The following is an 11205-nucleotide window of genomic DNA, read 5'->3' on the forward strand; positions in this document are numbered from 1 at the left end:
AGACTCCATCCGACCAGTAATTCTGGTCATCATTGTGTTTTTGAATTTGTTCCATGTTTTTCCTCCCACTCTACCCAGGATCTCCAGTTTTGATCTCTTCCCAGGTGGCTGGCATTGGTAGCTGGGCACCATCTAGTTCTGGTCTTGAGGTTAACAGGAAGTAAGACTTGATGTACGGGGTGGTGGTACCATCATAGTGTGAGGCCTGAGTCCTAAGGAATGTGAGGCCTGAGTCCTAATGCCCTCCAGGTAATTCTTTAACCAGAAGTCTTTTGTGCCGGGGATTCCAGCACGTCCCCCATGCCTCAGGGCTTTACCTCAAACCCCCTCCCCTCCTTCTCTACCCCCTAGCAACAACCAATCATTTGTACCCCTTTGCCTTGGTGTTACTCCACCCTATATTTTTCCTATAAAAATGTAAAAGTAGGAGAGCACGGGGTCTTTTGCCCAAACCGCTGCGTCGGTATAAGCGGAGACCCTAGCTCGAGCTAGCTAATAAACTTTCCTTTTGCTTTTGCATTGTCATGTCAGTGGTAGCTTCCTCGCACCGACACTCCTTTCAAGACCTGAGTCCAACAATAGGTTCGCTGAGCAGGCCTGGCAATGGTAGAAATGTATTGCTTCAGAAGATCATCAGCCAAGTCCAGAGTGGGTTAGACATGGGAGAGGCAGTTTGGAGATGGTAGTAGTTACTCAAGTGGTTGCAGTCCTTTGATTGTAGCTGATCTTGGGGGAATGGGAGGAGAGGAGATTATTTTATCATCTCTGATGATCCAAATCCTGACAGGAGCACAGTAAGGGTGAGGAGGGCTCGGGGCAATCTCTAAATCACCCCCTCCCTGATCTGAAGGTGAATGCACATTGATAGTGGCCGTTGTCAGCAGAAACGCCTCCCCCCTCCTGTGTGGCTGCTGTAGGAGGGGCCTTTCATGTTTGCAGCCCCTCACATTGTCACTCCGTGCCTCAGCTGCTGTCCCCTTGGACTTGCGCCCACAGACAACTGCCCTCTCTGCTATCCCCACACTTCTGTGCCCACCTCACTTGAGGAAGGATGTTGGGCCTGACCAGGTTAATAGATACTGCTCAGTGTACCCCCTTCCTCTGCCCCAGGACACATGTCATTCCTGCCAAACCTTATCTGCCTCTAATCCTTGAAGAAAATATTGGGTGGATGCATCATGGTGGTGAGGTTTGGAGATAACTAGTATCTAAGTAGACATGTAGGAAAAGGTCCAAACCAGTTTCTCCTTTGGGTAGCTTGGGAGACTGTCATGACGCCCTAGTGCTGCCTAACCTGGAGAAGCCGTGGCATTGTGGAAGGTGGTTGCCTTGTGTTCCTGTCAGTGGAAGGTGGGCTATGTGACACAGAAGTCATTGTGCATGGAGGTGGGGGATTTCCAGGTCAGAGAAGAACCTCCAAGCCTGGGGGAAATGGGACGACAGGTGGTTCCGCGACAGAACATCTGGTTCAGGTGCTGTACTTACCTGGAGGCAAGATCACTGTGCTGCTGGGATGGCACTTGAAGAAATGGAGACGCAGTGGTTAAAGGACTCTAAACCAAGGGGGGGTCCTTGGAGCCCACCAACTCTCCATGTAGAAAGTCGCCTTCTGTAAAGACTGACCGCCTTGGAGACCCTGTGGGGAAGTTCCACTCTGTCCTTTAGGGGTGCTGTGGGTCAGAATGGACTCCACGGCAGTGGGTGTGGTTTGGGCTTTGCTTCTGTGAAGATTGACAGCCTTGGAGACCCTGTAGGCAGTTCCACTCTGTCCTCTAGGGGCGCTGTGGGTCAGAATGGACTCCACGGCAGTGGTTTTGTTTGTTTGTTTGTTTAAGGCATTTCTCAGTCTCTACACATTTCCCTTTCTTTCGATACCATCATAGGGTTGTAGGACTGTATGACTGCCCTTTTCCAAGAAGTTTGTTACCTTTCTTGAACTGTCCAAGAAGTTTGTTAACTGTCTTGAACTCCCGCCCTGGGATAATCTGTAAAGTGTAAACCAAAGACATCCCCTGAAGTCATCTTTAAGCTAAACAGTAGTTGGGCTCTCATAGTAACGAGTCTCTGCCTTGGGCACTGTGCTCTTTTAAAGATTCATAAAGGGTCAAATTGACAACAGCAACTCAAAAGTTTCCATGGGAAGCTTGGGGGCAGTGAGTTTATGTTCATGGAGGAGAAACAGCTCCAAAAAGGAGGGTGAGGATGGTTGCACTGCCTGGAGTATGTCACCAACGTCACGGACCTGTCCACGTAGAAATTGTTGAATTGGTGTATGTTCTGCTATGTACATTCCCAACAACGACAACAACAAATTATTAAAAAAAAAAAAAAAAAACTTTGTTAACATTTTCTCGCTTTTCTTCCCGTGGTCTCTAATCTCACTCTTCAGATTAGCACCAAATTGGAGGAACGCATTTTCACGTTTCGTTCTGATGTTTATGCATCTCGCTTTGTATTCATCCATGAATGTGTCCTTCATTACAGCACCATGAGGCTCTTGCCCGGATTTTAAAATAACCTCATTTCCACAACACTTGATAGCCAACTTCCTTTTTCAAGCATAATATTACACCATCAACAGTCCAAATGTTTATATCATTCATGGCCAGAAATCAAGGCAGTGCAGTACATGACAACAACAAAATTGCTAATAACCAAAGTTGTTTAGTTTCCTGAATTTTTAAAAAAGTGAAACCGAAATATGACATTGAAGAACACCGAGGAGCCGTGTTTTGAAGCATCCTTAGTATCATTTCCTTCACTCCGTCCACACGTTTGAGCATCTCCTCTCTACTGGGCACCACGCTGCTTCTGTTGTTGTTGGGTTGTTAGTTGGTGTCAAGTCAATTCCACTCACAGAGACCCCATGTGACAGAGTTAAACTGTCCCATATGGTTTTCTAGGAGCTCTGGTGGCACAGTGCCTAAGGCACTTGACTGCTAACCAGAAGGCTGGATGTTCAAACCCACCAGCCACTCCTCGGAAGGAAGGTTGGGCAATCTACTTCGGTAGTGATACCGCCTCAGAAACCCAAGGAGGGGTCGCTATGAGTCAAGTCAAGTCAATGGCAGTGACTTTGGTTTGGGCTTTGCTTCCATTGGGTGTGGTTTGGGCTTTGCTCCCATAAAGACTGACAGCCTTGGAGACCCTGTGTTGCAGTTCCACTCTGTCTTCTAGGGGCGCTGTGGGTCAGAATGGACTCCACGGCAGTGGGTGTGGTTTGGGCTTTGCTTCTGTGAAGACTGACAGCCTTGGAGACCCTGTGTTGCAGTTCCACTCTGTCCTCTAGGGGCGCTGTGGGTCAGAATGGACTCCACGGCAATGGGTGTGGTTTGGGCTTTGCTTCTGTGAAGGTAGGAGCTCTGGTGGTGCAGTGCCTAAGGCACTTGACTGATAACCAGAAGGCTGGCGGTTCAAACCCACCAGCCACTCTTCGGAAGGAAGGTTGGGCAATCTACTTCCGTAGTGATACCACCTCAGAAACCCAAGGAGGGGTCGCTAGGAGTCATGTCCAACTCGACGGCACATAACCACGACAACAACAACATAGGGTTTCCTCAGCTGTAATCTTTATGGGAAGGAGCTCTGGGGACGCAGTGGTTAAAGCATTCTGAGGCTGACCCAAAGGTCCATGGATCAAAACCACCTGCCACTCTGGTGGAGAAAGATGAGACAATTAGATTTCATTGGAAAACCCACAGGGCAGTTCTACCCTGGGCCGTGGGGTAGCTATGAGCAGGAATGGACCCAGCAGCATCCAACACCAAGGTGTGCGGACACCCCTGGGTGGTGAAAATGGTTAACACACTTGGCTGCAAACTGAAAGGTTAGAGGTTGAGTCTGCACAGAGATGCCTCAGAAGAGGGGCCTGACAACTTCTGAAAACCCAGTCAGTCCCTGGACTCCCCCCAGAGCACAGCTCGACTCTGACCCACGTGGGGCCGCCCAGAGACAGAGTCAATGCGGCAGCTGGACGCAGAACCTCCAACCACAGGGCGTTCTTTGAGGCTGCCCATCCCCTGGTCTGCAGGGAAGCCCAGAGAAGCACGGGCACAGGACAGGCCCCTAGCAGTGAGTGTGAGAAAGTCACGGACGGTTTGGCATGGGGGTAGTTTCACACGTCCCGGGAACAGCTCATGTACACACACCGTGTGAGCATTTTCTCAACACAGGCCCTTGCCCACGTTTTGGAAAGTCACCGACGCTGTTAGTCCGCACGTCCTGGGAGCTCAGGGATCCTCTCCCTGATATCTAAGCAGTGACACATTGTCATCGAATTTGCACTGCACTGAATGCCCAGGTCTAAGGTATTTTTGTAACATATCATCTTCGTTCTGTGGGAAAACATCAGAGCAGTGAGTGCTAACAGCAGTTGCCCTTCACAGGTCACTGTCTGAGGTTAGCCCTCACTGTGACAACAGAGCCCAGTGTGGCTGGACATGATCTCGCACTGAATAAACGAGTGACTCTAGACATGCAGCTTATTAAAACACACACATACACACACACACATTGAGTTGATTCCGGATCATAGTGACCCCATGTGACCATGTGCTACAGTTCTAGGTGTCAGTCTTTACGGGAGCAGAGAGCCACATCTTTTCCCTGAGGAGCAGCTGGTGCGTTTGAACCTCTGACCTTTCAGTTAGCACCATGTGCTTAACCAATTTTTTTTCCCATTTTCACATGTTCTATGGAGTAAGGTGTAGCTTGTAAACAAACATTTCATAGTGAATTATTTGTTCTATTCCTGGAAATGAACTCTGTGTGGAGATATCGATGGATGTGAGGACATTTTAACTCTATTGCTCCAAAGACCCTCATTCATTCATGGATGAACCTGGGCTGGGAGATGGGAGTGGGCAATGTGCAGCCCTGCCCGCGAGGAGCTCAGAGTGTCCCAGACACAAAGGTCACAGGGGACCCCTGACCCCGCCTGGGAGGTCACAGAAGACTCCTTGAAGGAGCTGATGTTTAAGTGAGCAACTGACGAGCATGTATGACCCAGCCAGGCAGTAGGGACATGGCGAGAAAAGAATGCTGCAGGCAAAGAAAAAGTGTGGGCAGTGATCTGTGGGGAGGAGATCCAGGGAGTGGGGAGAGAGGGGAAGAGAGGGGGAGGGAGAAAGGGCTGGAGAGAGAGAGAGAGACAGGAACAGAGAGAGAAGGAGAAAGGAAGGGGAGAGATGCAGAGGGAGAGAGGGTGAGGGAGGGAGGGAGGGAGTAGGAGGAAGGAGGGAGAAAAGAAAGAGGAGGGAGGGAGGGGCCAAAGAGACAGATAGAGGAGGGAGGAGGGAGGGGGAGGAAGAGGAGAGGGGAGTAATAGGAGAGAAGAGAGAGGTTGTCTGGGCATGCATGTGGGTGGGTGCATGTGTGCAAGCATACATTGCATGCATGCCTGTGAACACATGTGCACACATGTATGTGTGCACAGGGTACATGTGTGTGCATAGACACATGAACGTGCATGTATATGTGTGTGCATGTGGGCATCATGCACGTATCTGCACATATATGTCATGTTGCATGTGTGTTCACATTGCACTGTCCATGCATCTTCACACATTGCATGTGCATGTGTGCACATTATGTGCACTCATGTGTGCATGCATGTGGTGTGCATGTATCTACACACATATGTACATGTGCAGGTGTGCAGGTGTGCACACATGTGACGTGTGTATCTGTACACATGTTGTATGTGCATTGTGCATGTTTGTATGTTGCACATGCACATATGTGGTGCATGTGTGTGTGCATGCATATGTGTGTGTCTGTGTAAACTAGGCTGCAGTAGATTCCGGAGCGAGAAGAAGTGGAGGTGTTGGCAAAGTGAAGGCAACACTCACCAGAAATTGAGATGGAAGGTGCCTCAGTTCTCTGGGGCTGCTACAACAGAGGTACCACACAGGGTGTGGGGGCCTCTAGCACCCCGAAATTTACTCTCTCACAGTTGAGGAGCCTGGGAGTCTGGATTCAGGGTGCCAGCTCTCTCCACATCCGCTGGCCTGGCTCCCTTGGAGCTCTCCGTGTGTCTGGGCACCGACCCTCCCTGGGTCTAGGAGGTTCTCAGCACAGGGACCCAGGTCCAGAGGATGAGCTTTGTTCCCAGCTCTTCTCTCTTGATGGAAGCTGGTCCCTCCATCTCTGCTCACTTGTTGAGTCTCTTTTTTATCTCAAACATACAACTTAATCCCATAGATTGTCTCCTGCCTCATTAACATAACCGCCTCCAGCCCTGAGGTTTTAGCATCACAGAGCTGAGGGTTCCCAACATGGCATAATTACATCAGACCATAAAGTGGAGGGTCGTTACAAAATATTGAGACTCATGGCGTAGCCAGGTGACACACCTTTTTGCAGGACACAATTCACTCCATAACACAAGAGAGGAGAGAGTGGTAGGGGAGACCCCCGTGGCCACTGGGGACATGCTCCAATGGCTCACAAGTGTGCCCCCAAGGACCAGCTGTTATACGGGGCGTCGTTTCCCTGCTCCATCTGCGGCCGGCTGCCTTGTTCTCCTCCTAGATCCAGAGTCACGTTAACACGGTGTTCACTTCTGCTCTCTACTTAAGTCAGCACCCTGCAGGCCGATCCAGAGAATCAAAGTGTGCGTTATAAGGAGATGAACACCTCTGAAATGCTTCTCCTCATATTGACAGATGTTCCTTGATTAAATCATTACGGCAAATTTGTGATATGTGGCATTCATGCAGAAAGAAAGAGTGGGGTTGAGATGAGAGTGAAAGAAGGCTGCTTGTTTTGGAGAAATTTTGGAACTCAGTGATACTTAGGAGAAGAAAAAGCCTTCTATTTCCAGAACAAGTCTGAGCACTTCAGTGCTTTCGACAAACATTTGCCCGTCAGTGAGTCAGTCAACTCTGTCACAAAAGTCTGGGACGTGCGTGCCGATTCTGCAAATCGCTCCCTGCAATGTTTTCTCATGCAGTGTAACTGAAAGGCCAGTCATGGAGGAACTTTTGTAGACTGAAGTACAAATGTTTCAAGGCAGTTAGCCATATATATATATTTAGGAGCTCTGGTAGCATAGTGGCTAAAGCACTTGACTGCTAACTAGAAGGCTGGCGGTTCAAACCCACCAGCTACTCCTTGGAAGGAAGGTTGGGCAACCTACTTCCGTAGTGATACTGCCTCGGAAACCCAAGGAGGGGTCGCTATGAGTCGGGTCCGAGTCGACGGCACATAACAACAACAAAAACAGCTGTATATAGGATTACAACTTAAGACAGATTAAAATTAAAAAAAAAAATTATTGTGGTTTTGGTGAATATTTACACAGAAATTTAGGGTCCCATTCAGCAATTTCTACAGAAAGTGTTCAGTGATATTGATTTCATTTTTCATTATTTGTGAACTTTCTCAATATTTTCCTTCTGGTTGTTCCATTTCTGTTCATCTAGTTCACCTGTTCTCTTACTGTCTCTTCTTGATTGTAAAGTAATGGTTGCTGGCATATAAGGATATTTTAAAGGAGCACAAGGATATTGTTCATTTTATGAAAACCGGTCTATTATGTAGTTGAAAGGTAACCTTCAGCGTGGCTTCAGTTACAAGTTGAAAGGGTACCTCAGAGCAACAGTTTTGGGCTTCCGGGGCCGACTCGACAGCAAACAACAACATAGTCTCCACCAGTCTGGTGAGTCTAGCCTTCTTCAAGAATTTGAGTTTGGTTCTACGTTGTTTCTCCCATTGAATCTGGGACCATTTCTTGTGTCCCTGGACAGAGCAGTTGGTAGTAGTACCAGGCACCATCTAGTTCTGGTCTCAGGGTAGTTGACGCCATGGTTCATGCAGACTGTTAGTCCTACAGTCGAGTTTGATGTTTGAGTCTTTGGTTTCCTTCTTCCAATAGTTGTATCTCAGAGGGCCACTCGGAAGTCAGGACCCTTGTAAGTAGCCCAGGGTGCGGGAGATGAGACCGCAGGCATTGCCCGCCGAGCGCAGAGCAGGGCTTGTGGATGACTTTCTGGGGGAGGGGAGCTTGCTGTTAGGAGGCATTGGGAGAGGCCAGTGCAATCCCCAGGAGAGAGGATCCTGGGCGCTGACGACAGTCAGTGTGGGAAGGAAGGTGAGAGAGAACAAGGAGGAGCAAATTGCCCTCAGGAGCTGGTGAGCCCGCACGGAGACAGCGGCGCCTCTCAAGGTGGAAGGGAATTCAGACAGGACTGTGGGTTTCCCGCAGCCTTGAGTGAGGACCCTGCAGCTGCAATGGGATGTGGAGTCACTGAAGACAAGGGAATAAGCTTGGTGCACGCCACTGACGTCTGGCTGAGCGCCCAGGTCAGAGAGAGAGCGTGAGAGTTTCACAGAGGCCGGAATTACCAAGCCAAGTAAGAGCCTGTTTCCTGCTCAGTGATTGTGTGTCAGTGTACACACGCCTCGGCTCCTAACAGAACCACTGTGACACCCTTGATCCTCTTCTGAACATCACAGCAAACCCAAACAGACCCACTGCCCTGGAGTCGATTCTGACCCACAGCGCCCCTAGAGGACAGAGTGGAACTGCACCACAGGGTGTCCTAGGCTGTCAATCTTCACAGAAGCAAAGCCCAAACCACACCCACTGCTGTGGAGTCGATTCTGACCCACAGCACCCCTAGAGGACAGTGTGTAACTGCACCACAGGGTCTCCAAGGCTGTCAATCTTCACAGAAGCTGACTACCTCGTCTTTCTCCTGCAGAGCAGCTATTGGGTTCAAACCACTGACTTTTGGGCAACAGCCAAGGACTTAACCACTACACCGCAAGGGCTCTGTTCTGGTTCCCTGGTGCCACTCTGACAGAAATATACCACCAATGGGATGGCCCTAACAAGCAGGAGTTTATTCTTACAATTTGGAGGCTTTAAGTCCAAGTTCAAAGTGCCAGGCTCTAGGGGCTGGGTGAAAGCCCCTCAACCTTGGGGTCCAGCTCTGCCTCCTGTTCCCGGCCCACTGGAGCTAGAGGCGTTTCTTCACTCAGACAGCTGCTGGTTGCTGAGACTGAGAAGCCCAAGGGTGACAAGTAAAAAGGCACAGTCCAGATGTTACCAAACTACATGGCAGGCCATTGACTTAAGTCCATTGTGAGTCCCAAGGTCGGCAGAGCATGGCAGACTGCTGAGCAATGACACGGCTCCATGCAGGGTCCAAGCATGTCATAGGCTAGAGACCATTCTCAAAGCTTCTCCTTAAATACAGGAAGCAGACCACATCCCAAAGGCAGCCACTCAGCTGCTTGTGGTAGATCCCACCATGGAGCTAATTGCCAGTCTCATCATGGGGAGTAACTACCACCAGCTGCCCAGCCACTCAGCCAGGCCCAGCCAAGTTGACCCAGAAACTTAAGCACCACAGACTCCTGTATAGAATATCATGCACATATATTAAGAAAGGGGTCCTGGTGTCACAACACTTAACCGCTTGGTTCCATGGGAGAGAGACCCAGTCATCTGCTCCTATAAAGTAGTTAAAGGAGCTCTGGTAGCGTAGTGCCTAAGGCACTTGACTGCTAACCAGAAGGCTGGAGGTTCAAACCCACCAGCCACTCCTCGGAAGGAAGGTTGGGCAATCTACTTCCACAGTGATACTGCCTCAGAAACCCAAGAAGGGGTCGCTATGATTGGATCAACTCGACAGCAGTGCGTTTTGAGTTAACCACTAACAACAACGCCAGCATTTACTAAGCAGGGAGTCGGTAGGCAGTTTGTACACCAGCTCCCAGTGAATGTCCATTACACTGTGAGGAGCTTAGTCATCTCATGTTACCAAGACATGGAGGCTCCGAGACGTACCTGAGGTCCTACAGGGCATCTTCAGGGTTTGGGATTTGACTTGGGGTCTACCTGACTGTCAATCCTGTGTCCGTGGCATGCAGAATTAAATGGGGCACACAGACGGCCGAGAAGCTATCCAAAACGTCAGCTGTTTATAAGTGAGGAGAATTATAGGGAGTGAACCACATCGTACATAAGGAATGATGCCCTTTTTTTGGGGAACTGAGCTTTAAAAGATGAGACACAGTAAATGCTTCAACCTCCCAGCAGTAGTAGCGTTTCATTGGAACGTTATTCACGCATCACGTTGAAGATATTGGAGTAAGAGATAGCGCAGAGTGAAAACAACTGAGAGGGTTTGAAGAAGGTGCAAAGGAGAGAAGTCTGAAAAGAGGTGACTGTGTGTGTGCGAGTGTGGTGTGTGCACGTCTCTGTGAGTGTGTGTGCATGTTGTGAAGTGAGTGTGTGTGTGTGAGGGGTATGTGGGTGAGAGGCAGACGGGTGAGTGTGTGGGTGTGTGGGTGAGAGTTGAGCGTGTGCTAGAATTGGGGCGGTGGGAGAGGGGTGTGCGGTACACTCCGTCTTAGCTAAGGCCGTTGCCATGGATAGAAGATGAGCAGGTATGTGTAGCCGGCAGAACAGCGCCCCACCCACTCCCATCTCCTACCCCGGGGTGGATCTAAACAGGATTCTGTTCATCCCTGGCGTACGTTCCACGAAGCAGCTAGAGCAATCTTTCTTAAACAGAAACCCAATGACATGTCTTCCCTGCTTAAAATCTCTCGATGGATTTTCAGTGCGCTGGGAACAGAAGTCCAGGCTCCTTGCTGGAACCTGCCAGCCTCTGGCCTGCCCCCCACCCCTCCACCCTCGTCCTCCGCACTGCAGCCTGGCTTGTCTCCTCGCTGCCCCAGGACCTTGGTGCACGCTGCTTCCCTTGTGGAGGACACACCCGCCAACCCCCTTTGAAGCCTTCCCTGCTCTGCTCTGGGGGGAGCCCTCCCTGACCCCCGGATCTCAAGGGCAGTTCCGCACCACCTCACCAAGTCACCTCTTGGTAGCACCGGTCACAACCGTGCTGATCTATCTAAGGCAGGTGCCCCGCTGGCACAATGAGTAAGCGCTCAGCTGCTAGATACCAGCCTGGTGGTTCGAACCCACCAGCAGCTCTGTGGGACACAGAACTGGGGGCCTGCTTATGCAAAGATGGCCTTGGAGACCCCGTGGGCAGCTCTGCCCTGGCCTGTAGGGCGCTGGGACTGGGACCAAATCCACAGCAAGGGATGGCTGCCCAAGGAGCCTTGGCAGTACAACAGTTACGGGCGCCGTCTGTCATCTGTCTGTCTGCCCCGTAGCTGTCTGTCGGTCGGTCGGTCTGTGTATCATCTACCACGTATGTACCATGTATCTATCATCAATCATGTATC

The sequence above is a fragment of the Orycteropus afer genome, unplaced genomic scaffold (genome assembly GCF_000298275.1).
Source record: "Orycteropus afer afer isolate SDZICR_OR568_19922 unplaced genomic scaffold, OryAfe1.0 scaffold00384, whole genome shotgun sequence".
Lineage (NCBI taxonomy): Eukaryota > Metazoa > Chordata > Mammalia > Tubulidentata > Orycteropodidae > Orycteropus > Orycteropus afer.